The sequence below is a fragment of the Poecile atricapillus genome, chromosome 12, assembly GCF_030490865.1.
Source record: "Poecile atricapillus isolate bPoeAtr1 chromosome 12, bPoeAtr1.hap1, whole genome shotgun sequence".
NCBI lineage: Eukaryota > Metazoa > Chordata > Aves > Passeriformes > Paridae > Poecile > Poecile atricapillus.
Genome location: NC_081260.1, coordinates 7,954,821 through 7,967,348, shown reverse-complemented (window position 1 = coordinate 7,967,348; position 12,528 = coordinate 7,954,821).

Genomic DNA, 12,528 nt, shown 5'->3' with positions numbered 1-12,528 from the left:
CAGCCTGCCATGGCAGATCCACCTCCTCAGCAGCTGCCCAGAGCAGGATGGTCCTGTGCTTGCTGCCATCTCCCAAAAGCTCTTATCCCACCATGCCAAGAAGATGGGGACCCACTTCACACCATCCACTGCTGGAAGAAAAGCTGGTCCCAAACGATGTCCTCAGCCTTCTCCAAGGGCATATCCCATCAATGCCACAGCTGGTCCCAAGCACTTTCCGAACCACGCTGGACACCACCAAGAACACTTCCTTTAGAAAAACAAACAACAAATTATTGAAAATAGATTATAGACAGAAAGGAGAAACAAGAAAAAAAGGTAAAAAACCTAATCTCTGTCAGGGGCTTGAGGAAGGCCCCAACCCCTACATGCTAGGGAAAAACCCACCCATGGGTAAGGGAAACCCATGCTTTCTCCTTTCCCCCCTGCACTGCCTCCCTAAACTAATGATGATCCAAAGCAAACAAGGGGAGTGGAGCAGCCTAAGCCCTTCCTTGCCTGCAAAGCAAAGCAGTCTGTGCACAGGTTCTGAAGTCCCACCTCGGCTCCCACCATGGGGTTTTGTTTGTGTTGGGCTGGCTGCCCCAGCCCCAGGCCAGGGCATGGTGGGTGGGGGGGGCTGTTGGCAGGGCCAGGAACTTGTTCCCATTTTGTAACCACCCCAGCCTATCCCTCCAGGACTGGGAAAAAGCAGCTTGGCAGCCAACTGAAGAATTAGTTGCATCTGCATCTGCCTCAGCAAAGCGGGGAACCTTTGGTTCCCGGCTAAGCTGTGCAATGCCCAAATCTAGGAACATCCTTGTGACTCTGGACTCATCTGCAAATTTGCTGTGGAGCCTGGCTTTGAAGAAGCTGCCAGAATCGAAGTCAATCATCTTCAGCTTGCCAGTGGCCAGGTCAAGGAAGAAGTTGTCATCCTTGATGTTGTCATCACTGTCTCCAGCAGCAGCAGCTCACCTGGTACAGCTTCTCCAGGGGCTCCTTCTTCCCTGAGGGTGAGACCAGGCTGTTAGTGTTCTGCCCAGGGCCCCAGCTGTCAGCGAACCAAAACAAGCAAAACCAGCTTGTATGATGGCCACCAGTGCTGGGCAGACCAGCTCAGCTCCAGTACAAGAGCTGCGTGTTCCCATCTGGTGACTCCTCCGCAGTGATACAGGCATAACAGTCACAGTTTGGAGACAGGCAAATGACAGGACTCACCAAAGGTCATGCAACAAACAGCCAAAATTTATTATGGACACCTACTTTAAAGGAGAGTCCATCCTAGTTTAGGGCAAATTTGGGAGAGAACCTCTAATGGGGGTCCCCCAGGAAAGCAAAATCCAAACAACCCCTTCCCCCAACTGGTTCGGGAAAGAAGAGATTTCTTTGGAGACAAGTGGAAAAAACTGTTTATTTAACAGAAATCGAATAATATTAAACAATAAAACCTCTCACTGTTCGATGGGATGGCAAATCCAGGAAGAAAAAAGTCCTTTTCATGTGGTGTAGCTCGGCTCGCTCAGGTTCTTATCAGTCCTTTCGGCGCTGGAAAGTGCCGGGGCCCAGGCCCCGGTGGGCCAAAGGCGTGAGCTCCCGGGGTTTGGCTGGGTGTTCAGTCCAGAGCAGGTTTGCACAGATCCAAGAAAAATGGGAAAAAAAAAAAGTCCAGGGAACTCTTCTGCCTCAGCTAGCTAAAACTAACTAAAAGCCAGAGAGAAGCTCTGTCTTGCTGTCTGTCTGTCCATGCTGCAGACACCGCAGTCCAGGAGCGGGATGTGGGCGACTGATGTTTTCTTTCAACACAAACTGCATGCTTCTTCTTCCCCCCCCTTTGCTCTCAGAGCCAGTCTTAAAGGTGCAAAACTTAATATATAACATAAACCAGGCAACTGGGGATACCAGTATCTTAAAGTCACCCCAGGACAGAGACAAAATTCCCACACCTGAAGAACTGATTGGTCAGGGTCTCAGCACCACCCAGCTCACTAGCCAGTTAGGTGTTTGTATTAAGGACTGAATGGGATGGTGTTGAGGGTTACGTGTCTTTTTTTGTTTGTTTGTTTGTTTTTTCTTGTTCTGGCCTGCCCGTGGAATTTTTACCCATTAGCTGCGGAGACAACCTAACTGTGGGTATTTAGTGGGTGCTCGATAAAGGACAAAGAGTGGCCGGGCCCAGGGGGGGAAGGGGGCAGGAAAGGAGGGTGGGGACAGTTTTTGGCCGGCTTTCTTCAGTTTCGGGGAAAGACATTCGTTTGCTGGGTCGCGGAGCTGCTGTGGTGGAGAGAAGGGAATCTCGCCATCACCCAGACGGAGCTGCTGCTGCTTCTCCTTCTTCCTTCTTCATTGGTGGCCTCGCACCCCCTGTCCTGCCGGGACGTGTGGCAGTGCCAGGCACTGCCATGGAGCTGCTGATCCACCTCAGCCACCGGCCCAGGATCTCTGCTCATCCCTGCTGTTCCAGCTGAGTGTTCCTCAGAGCCCTGCAGGAGCACCGGGACTGACAGCCCGAGGGGTTTGTGAAGCAAAGCCTCTCCTCCATCCCATCTCAGCCAAGAAAGCTGTCCCGGGGTCCCTGGTTCTGTTTTCTTGTTATTGCTGTAGTTATTGTTTGTTTGTTTACCTGGTTATACTAGTAAAGAACTGTTATTCCTATCCCCAGATCTCAGCCTGAAAGCCCCTTGATTTCAAATTTATAATAATTCGGAGGGAGGGGGTCTACATTCTTTCATCCCAAGGGAGGCTCCTGCTCTCCCTAGCAGACACCTGTCTTCTAGAACCAAGACAATGGATTAAATCTATCATTGAGAGTGTGATAATCTTACTAATTATATTCTTAGCAATTTGATTAATTTACAGCATCTTAAAGGGAGAAATACAGAGGAAAATGTCCTGGAATAAAAGCACTGACACGAGATCCACACCCACCATCTTCTGGTTCTTCAGTTCGTGACAGCATCCAGGACAACACTTACATCAATCAAGGATTTAAAGAACATCAAGTATAAATTCAGAAACAAAGGAATGTATCAAGTAAAAACATTTGTACTTATAGTGAAGTGAAAATGCTTTCAAAGGGGGGAATGATAGTAGAAGATTTTAAAATCATAGAAAATTTGGGGAGTTAGAAAGACAGTTAGGCTTGGCAAGCCCTGGGAAAAGTGTTAAAAGTAGGCCCTGGGAAATGTTAGGCCTTGCGCTTCCTAAGATCATGTGAAACTACACCTGTGTAGTCAGTATATGAAAAATGATATAATTGTTAGATGTGATTAGATGTAATTATTGTTTAAAGAATTGTCATGGGGTGGCTTTACCTTTAAGATAGCTTTGGGAGCTAAGGAAGTGAAGCTGCTGGTGACTGATGGGAGTCTTTTCTCCTGACCAATTATCAGTCATTTCTAAGAATTGACAGCAGTTTAACCATTAAAAAGTGAAGTCAACTTGTAAACACCTCCTTAAGATGTAAAGTCAGATCACTCTTGTCTCTCTTTGTTTCCTGGCTGTGAAAGGTAACAGAGCTCCAGGCCTCCCGTTCCCTGCCCAGCCCATGCGGCCCGGGCAGGGGCTGGGCTGGGCCCAGCGGCTCCCGGCCGGGAGATGGGGCCTGTGGGGGCTTGCCCCGGGCTCTGGCCGGGCCAGGCCGGTCCCTGGCTCAGCTGCAGTTTTTGCTGTGACTGAATTCACCAGAGACTGACGAGTAAAGAAAGGAAAAAGCTCTTGACCTGCGGCGTGCTGAGACAGTGACCACACTCTCCAGAGCAGCCATGAAGAATCTTCCATCACAGACAACTCCAGCTGCTGCTCCAGCAGAGATCACAGAACCATCTACAAAGCCTGGGCAAGATTTTAACCTTTTCATTACCCAGATGAGACTTGCAGATTAATCCTTTTTTCTGGAGAAAGAAAAAGAGAGTTATCAACATGTAAAGAGACTTTATAAACTATCAGAGACAGTAAAGAAAAGAGTTAAACTTCAGAAGGGGTAGAGAATAAGGAGATGCTTTAATTAAGCTGAAATATTTTTCTGTTAAAGCTATGGAGATGGACAATAGTGTCCTGAAAAAACTCCTTTAATTCATGACACAGTATATTGGGAAGAATGGAGTGTTCAAGGTGTGGATTTTGAGTAAAAAGTAAAGTAATTGTGATACAGTGAAGTGCTGGAACAGAGTGAAGTGAAGATCTGAGGCCTTGAGGGCAATGAGAAAACTGTTTTTCTAGAAAAGCTCACAGAGACAGATGAAGAGAACTTTTGCCTTTGAGTAACTCATCCTTAAAATGGCATCCCTAGACTCATGGCCCATACACACCTCAGAGTGATGTGAAATGGGAGGAGTGAACTGATGACAGGATTTCCGGGCAGCTGGCGTCAGAAAAATAGAAGGCTTTAACAGAAATAGTTTTCTCGTGAGAAACTCCATAGATTAGCAGAAGAAGACTTCTGTTTCTCTACAAAGGCTGATGAAAAGACAAGGCAAGAACTGAGACTGTTTTAAACACCAAAGTTCCAAAGTTTTTTGTCTGTATGTTGTCATATAAACAAAAGAATGATGAGTAGTAGGAGATAAAGGGGTTTTCTAGAAGTTTATATTGGTGTTCTTATTTTTGTAGTTTTGTTAATAAACTTTATTTCCTTTTAAGTTTTAAGCCTGTTTTGCTCTTGTTCTAATCCATATCTCACAGCAAGAAATAAGTAATTTTTTAGTTACTGCTTTAAAACCACGACATTCAGTTAGACTAGACTCCACAGAGAAGATAACAGACATTGACTTTCCACTTTTGGGTTTTTTTCCAGAAATAGAAGGATATTTTAAATTTTGAAAGCAATAGATATATCGCCTGAGAGAGTGTATTTTGTGAGATATGAAATCCCATCTTTCTTAATTAATTTAGTTTTCTCAAAGACAAATTGTGATTTTTATAGAACTGTTTCCCATAGTTGTGTTGTAAGACCTTAGTGGGTAGTATGATTTATTTGGTGGCAGAGGGTTTATTAATCAGGGCAGTAGTCACCTGTGTTATACACAGTGAGGACAAAATACTTCAGTGAGATGTTTTTCATCAAATCAGCATAGCAGAAGCATCCTGTCTCTATTCTTCAGGGCAAAGTGTGGAGTTGTTTTGTCCTTTAGGTAAAACTGGGAAAACCTGGGAGAGGGGTGATCTCTCAGCAGCATAGTGTTAAGAGCCAAAGAGTACTTGGGAATGTAGAAACAGCAGAGTTGTTCACAGGGCTGAGGAAGAAAGTCTTCTGTTTAGCTGGAATCTGTTATGGTGGCAACTCCCAGAGAGGTCTGAGGAGACTTGGTGGTTAATCCTCTCTGCCATTTGTGTAGGAGATCTTTGCATGTGAAGATGCCTTGTTTGCAGAGCAGTAAGAGAAAAATCTGTGCTGCAGCTGACAGCAGTCCGAGGGCTCCTGATGAAAGCAGGAGCCACAGCCTCCAGGGTTATCAGATGACTCTTGTTTGGGGCCAGACCTGGCCTCTTGGGCCATTATCTGTATTCTCTGTTACTGTGCGGGCTACAGAGATTGTAGCACCTTGGCTGTGTGTTAGGCCTTCAGGCCTTGATCACAGTTTCCCTCCATCCTCCTCCCTTCCTGCTGACTTTACCATAAAATCAACAGAACTTTCCAGCCCACCTTATTTTTCTGATACAAAAGGACAATACTATGTGTGTTTTCACATCATAACACACCTTCTTAGCCTTAAAACAATGAAGTAATTTGTTCTGGGCAATGTCCAGGTGTGCAGGAAATCAGGTAATTTAAAGTTGCTGAGAGGGAATAAAGAGAAAAAACTCCCCTAATGATGACTCCTTCCTCGTCCTCTATCACAAGTCCTTTTACCTGCTATCAGTTTTACCTTTGTTGTTACACACACACCCATAAGATAAAAATGATCTATTAATAGCTTTTACTATGGAAAATTTTAGAGGTCAAGATATTAGTAACAACTTTCCCATTCCTTTGTGATTAACAAATCAGGTGGAAAGCATTGTCATCATTGTCATTGCCATTATCATAGTCATCATTGAATTGTCATAGAATGGTTTGGGTTGGAAGAGATCTTAGAGATCATCTTGATCCAACCCTCCTGCCATGGGCAGCAGCACCTTCCACTTCCCCAGATTACTCAGAGCCTCATCCAACCTGGCCTGGAACACTTCCAGGGATAGGGCAGACACAGCTTCTTGGGGTTACCTGTTCCAGTGGCTCACCACCCTTACAGGGAGGAATTTCTTCCCAATATATAATCTACGCCTGTCCTCTCTCGGTGTGAAGCCACCCGCTTTGTCCTATCACTGCTGTCATCGGGAAGATTTTTCTGCAGGTGTTTTGTGTCCTGCTTGTGTGGAGTTAGATTGATCCAATGGTGCAGAGACTGAGCTCGTGCTAGGGGAAAAACATCTCTTTTCCGTAATTGCAGCACTTGATTTTCTCTGGAGAGGAAATGGAATATGCGCCTGTACTAACAGTTTCCCAGCCCCGTTCCTTAAAGCCGAGGTGGAGCCGCAGGCACGGAGCAGTTTTGGGAACAGAGCCGAGTTGGTGCGTTCCTTGCAGCGCGCGGGCCCGCCAGGGGGCGCTGTGCCCCCGGCAGCGCCGCCGCTCCCTCCCGGCACCGGGGAATCGGAAGCTACGAATGGATTAAAACAATGGAATTAATCCTCTGTTCTTGCTGCCCTTTGGGTGCCAGTCCAACACAGCAGCTCAGCTGAAATGCCAGATGTGTTCTGCAGGATTTTCTCCCCGGGATTCGCTCAGCGGCGGTGGAAGGGAACGCTCTTCTGGTTACAGCCACCATGGCTCGGGAAGAGCAGTGCTCCGGCAGGGCTCGTCCAGCAGGGACAGGCTGATACCTCAGTTTGCCTGTAAAACATGAATAATTTGCAAGCCTAACAATACCTGAAAGAAATGTTTGTGGATCTGCCTTTCCTTCCAACTTGTTTCCAGGATATTCTGTAGCCTCCAAGTCTAACTTTTGTTATCTCGGAAGCATTTTGAGGTAGGCTCTTATTAACTTGATGTAATATTTATTTTAAACTTTTGGGCTGAATGCCTGATGCAGGAGTTTGAGTTCATCTTTTGGTTTGAAAGCTGATATAAAATTTTGGTCAGGTTCCCCATCTTACCTCTCTAAAATACTGTTTATGTGATCTTCAGAGTAATTTATGTTTTAGAGCACATTTTGCATCAACTTGTCTATTTCCTATAGAAAGATCTGGACTGTTTGTTCAAGCTCTGAAGAGTCTGTGCGACCTGCATGTGAAAACAAATTAATTTCCAAGAACATCCATGTAAAAGCAGGTGCCATGTACTTCCCTTTTTCTTTATTTCTTGTGAAGTCAGTGGCCTGGCTAACAGTCATCCAGATGCTTCCATGAAGTCAGTGTTCTCATAGTGTAACTTAAATTCGTCCATTTATTTCCCAAGAGAATCACCCATGTGTCTTCACGTCTTTGATGCAGTGAAAGGTGTGGTTGCAGGGAGTGCAAGGTCTGGAAGGGTGGAGCACACAGCCCAGCACCAGCTGGAGAGCTTGGGAGGACTGGGGGATGGGGACCAGCTGGAGAGGGCTTGAGGGGTTCTCATCCATGCATACAAATCTCCTAGGGGGCCAGGGAGGGTAAATATGATGGAAATAGACTTCTTTCAGTGGTGCCCAGTGAAATAAACAGAGGGCGCAGACAATAAATTACATTAAAAAGTACTTTTCTTTCACTTCTTTGAAAATGCCCAAGCTTTAGTCTGTGCTGGTGTGCAAGATGCCTTTTGTGCTCGTGGCATGGCAGGAAAGCAGAGCCAAGTGCTGGACCTTCCCAGACTGGTGCACAGGTAGGAGCAGGACAGCAGGTACTTAAAGAAAATAAGTTGATTTGTGAGTGGGCCTCTCCCTGGGCAGATCTCACACAAATGCAGCAAAGGCTTTTACCACATTGCACTGCTTAGTTAATTTAAAATGTGTAGCACTGAACATCCATCCTACGCCTCAGGACATCCTAACTCTGAAAGAAATATCAGGATGGTGCGGAATATAGATAATCTGCTTAAGACATTAAAGGATTTAGTTTTATTTTGCTCAAAAGTTATTTGAAATATTCATGGTAAAAGCTGGGAAGGAGAGATTACTCCTACAGTGTGTTGGTGGACAATATCCAATGCTTGTAATGAACTTGGAATTGTGCTACTCTGATAAATCTATGGAGGCACCACCATCCTAATTTATGCTTCAATTTGTGAACTGCTGCATTTAGTTTGTGGTCCCACCGCTCTGCTCCAGGCTGAAAGTGCTGGATTGGCAGGGAGAAGGCAGACAGGCAAAGGCCCTCTCTGCAAAGAAACTGCTAGCTGCTTTATTTCTCCTGCTGTTCATTGACACAGGTAGAAAAGCCAACTAGTTTGGATCCTGAGTCTGTCAAAACAGGTGAACTTTGCCATATTAAGCCAAGACATGGAGTCTTGACCACTGTACAGTGTCCTAGGAATTCCTTTTGTTGCTGCTGTGTATTGTCACTGCTGAGGGGGAGATACTATGGGAGCACACTCCCTGTCTCTAGAACCCATAGCTGACCAAAGCACTGTGCTCTCAAATCTTTAATTTGCAGCTTTTTGGTGTCTCTAGCATTGCTTTCAAAGCAAAATAGGGAGAAGGTAAACTGCATGTAGCTAATGATACTGTAGAGTGTATAAAACTTGCTAAGTCCTAGGTCTTTGAGGTAAGATCAATTTGGAATTACTGTGATGTAGAACTAGCATAACACAAAAAAGGGGAGCATATATGGAGGGGAATTAACAGTAGATGTGACATCTTGGATTGTTTCTTTCTATTTTCATTTCATGTCTGGAAAACTGTTTGGCTTTTCCAAAATTTTCCACAGTGATGTTTGCTTTTTTCAAGACCCTTTCCTGGAGAACTAGGTCAAGCTCCTGTCACAAGATGTGCCCCCAACTGCAGCTTCTCTTGGTTTTCCATACTGTGTGTGCAGCATGACTCTTGCAGCAAACTAGGACAAAGGTTTTGAGAATTTGACAACTTGTTCTTTATTTTCCTGGTGGGCTATAGAGTTGTGCCATGGATAAGGTTTTAATTGTTACTGTTCTATGCTAAGAAAACATGAAGGGAAACCAGGAATTTTTAGGGAATACAATCTTCAGTGCCTGCAGCCAGAAGTGGAGAGTTGTGTGATAATTATTCCAATCTCTTGGTGGACATCTTGCAAATAATGTGGAATGTGAAAATGTTCTGACAGAAGCAGTTTGTTTCCGAGTTCAGTGTAGATGACTCCACATCTCATGCATTGGTGCATCAATCAAGAGTACAACCACTTCAGTCAAAGTACCAGAAGAAGCTGGACTTCTCCAAGTAAGCAGCTGAAAGAATTTGAAAAGGAGAAATGCAGGAAATGACTTGGTTAAACTTGCCTGAAGAAGGGTATTTTTTTCTATTAATTACTAATACATTCCCTTTGCTTTTGACCTTCTTAACAAGGCCATTTGCATCACAGATTCATCATGAAGTGAGAACCATGGGCTTATGTAACTGCATGAAAGATGACCTGTTCCTCTGCAGTTACACTCAGGTGGAAACAGGAGCAGGGTGCCTGAGCATTCTCTGGGGAAGCATCACGCGAGGTGGAATTTGTGCCGTGCTGGGAGGAGGGGGAGAATGATAGGTGTTGTGTGGCAGCAGCAGGAAGTTTTGACTGCAGGACATTCCGCCTGCATTGCTGCCCTACAATCAGTGGGCATCTCCAGGGCGCTGGACCTGGCACCATGTCCGCTGAGCTCCCGACACTGCGGGAGCTCACCTGGCTGGTGTCAGATTCCCACTGGGACTTGGCAGCATTCTGTCCTCTCACTGTGGTCACAGGCAGTGGAAAATACCTATGGAAATCTCAGTTTCCTGCTGCTGGAAAGGAGCAATGAAGCGAGTTGAGAAGTTCCGGTTTCTCTTCCTCCTGATGGATTTTTTAATTTCGTTCCACACTACAGAGGCAATTTCTGTGAAGGCCTCTGTCAGTTTATTCTACTTCAACAGCACCAGCAACAGGACTGTGTTTGAGCGCTGTGAATGTAGCCTGTATGCCTTTAATTCTCCTTGCCTTAGTGCTCAGGGGATGGTGGGCATTCCAGTATCTTCTGATCTTTATGCCTGCGACAGAAATACTGACTTCTCTGTCATGAAAGCACCGTGGATAGCCCTGATTGAAAGAGGCAATTGCAGTTTTGCTGAAAAAATTCTGGAGGCAGCCAGAAGAGGTGCAACAGCAGCCGTGATCTACAATTCACAAGGCAAAGGCAACACAACAGCACCCTCCTGATGGCACATCAAGATGAGTGAAAGGGTGCAGGCACCCAATCATTTTTTTCTCTGAAGTTTGGTATGGGGCAGCAAAGCCAGGCTCTGAAGAATCAGGGGTGTTTGTGAGTGATTGTTGTTCTGATAATGAGATTCAATTAGAAAAATAATGTGTTATGCAATTTGAGTCTTGACTTCAGTGCTTAGTCAGCAAGACCCTGCTATTATGTTCTGTACTTGGTACAGTACAGGCAAAGGGCTGAGTGTCTGAAGCTAGTCCTGTTTTTTAGCTGTACAAGTTGCAAATTAATTTAGATAGTGATGCAGAGCAACCCTTAGTGTTTGTTTTGAAGACATCTGTATTTTTCGAGGTGAGAGGACACAAATGAGCCTACAGGTGTCTGCAGCATTAGGTGTGTGCCTTGCAGATTGAAAGACAGATTTATTTATTTTTTTTCCCTGAATTTTCCTTATTCTGAGAGCCAGAAAGTTCTCAGGGTGAGATATGTGGCTTCAAATAGTGGTACATCTGGCAGGTGGGTTTTAAAACTTATCAGCTCTCCTGGGGATTCCCAGCCACCTGACCCACTCCTCATTGGCCCAGAGTCGCTGACCAGGCCAGGATGCACAGGGACTGCTGGCCTCTTGCAACTGGCTTCCCTGCCAAACCAAGCAAGGCTGGTTGAGCTTCTCCTCAATCAAAAAGTCAAAAGAGTGGCACTCTGGGGAAGAGGAGCTGGAAATGTTCTTTCTCATGTTATTTTCCTTTGTTTCTGCAAATTCCCTGGCAGGGCTCTACAGCATGTCACACTCGTGTTTGCAATGACTCTGCCAGCACTCTGATCGCACTGCCTGATGTAAGACAACTTGGCAAAAGTGTGTAAGTGCTGGAGCAAGGGGCTGGTGCATACAAACTGACTGCCCCAAAAAATAACTGCAGGGGCCCTGGAGAAACAGGACTTTTTGATCTATAGACCAATAATACCAAATAATAACTAATGATGCAAACACAACTAATATATAGAAAAAGGGGTTGCTGGTAAATGGGAGGTTTGTAGCATCTGTCAAATGATCAGGGCAGCAATGGCCTGTGTCCAGTGAGGGAACAGTGCTAACCCAGTATTTTGTAAGACAATGTCTTGGTTTGAAAGACAGGTGTCTGCTAGGGAAGGCGGGACCCTCCCTTGGAATGGAAAATGTAAGTGCCCTCCCTCTGAATTATTATAATTTTGAAATTAAGGGGCTCTCAGGCAAAGATATGGGAACAGGAATAACAGTTCTTTACTAGTATGTATAATAGAGCAGACAAACCCCTCTGGCATAAGCAGCGAGCAGAAGCAGGAGCCAGTGACTCTTCCGGCCGCAGGCGCTCTCCCCTCGCTGCAGTTCCGGGCACGGCCGGCAGGGGCGCTGCTGCTCCCTGCGGGCGGGGCGGGGACGGTAGTTCCGCCGCGGCTGCAGGGGGCGCTGTGTCGCGGGCTCGGGTACCATGTGGTAATGGCCACTTTGTCCGAGACGGGAAGGGGTGGGGGAGAGGCTTTATTTCACCAACCCCCTGGGGCAGTCGATCCCAGTGCCTTAGCAGGGCTTACGGAAGCAACAAGCTGGGCCAGCAGGAATGAGCAAAAATCCCGGGGTGGTAGATGAGACGTATCAGAAGCTCCGGGGCTGTGGCTGAAACCACAGACGCGGGACGTCTCGGCAGGCAGGAGGTGCGGGGCTACAGCGCAGCGAAAGCTCGGAGCAGTGCTGAAGAAGCAGCGGGAGCGGGACAGTGGCAGGCAGTCCACTGGCTTGTATTACGAGCAAAGGCTCACAGAAAGAACGAGGGAGTACAGAACTGGACTCTGGCGGTCACAGTGAATTCTCCTCGAAGTAAGCAACAGATTGACCGTCCTCCTCGGAAACCGAGAGCAAGAGCCCTAGCTGCTCCCCGTCCCCATCTTTTGCCTCTCAGATCTCCAGGTATCCCCTCTCCCCTGAGTTTGGCCACTTCTTTTGTTTTACGTAAGTACCCAATAGTTAGTTTCCTAGCAACTCATGGGAAAAAATTCCTTAAGTACTAAAGAAAGAAACCCAACCCCCAACAGACAACTTCAGTCAGGACTGACGCCGTGCTGCAAATGCTGCATGCAGCAAACATGAATTCAGCCATTGGAAGCAGGCTGGCTCTTGCCTGAGCACCTTGTGCAGGTGCCGCCATGTGTCTGGGCTGCTGTGGAATGTCGGGAGATCGGCATCTTCC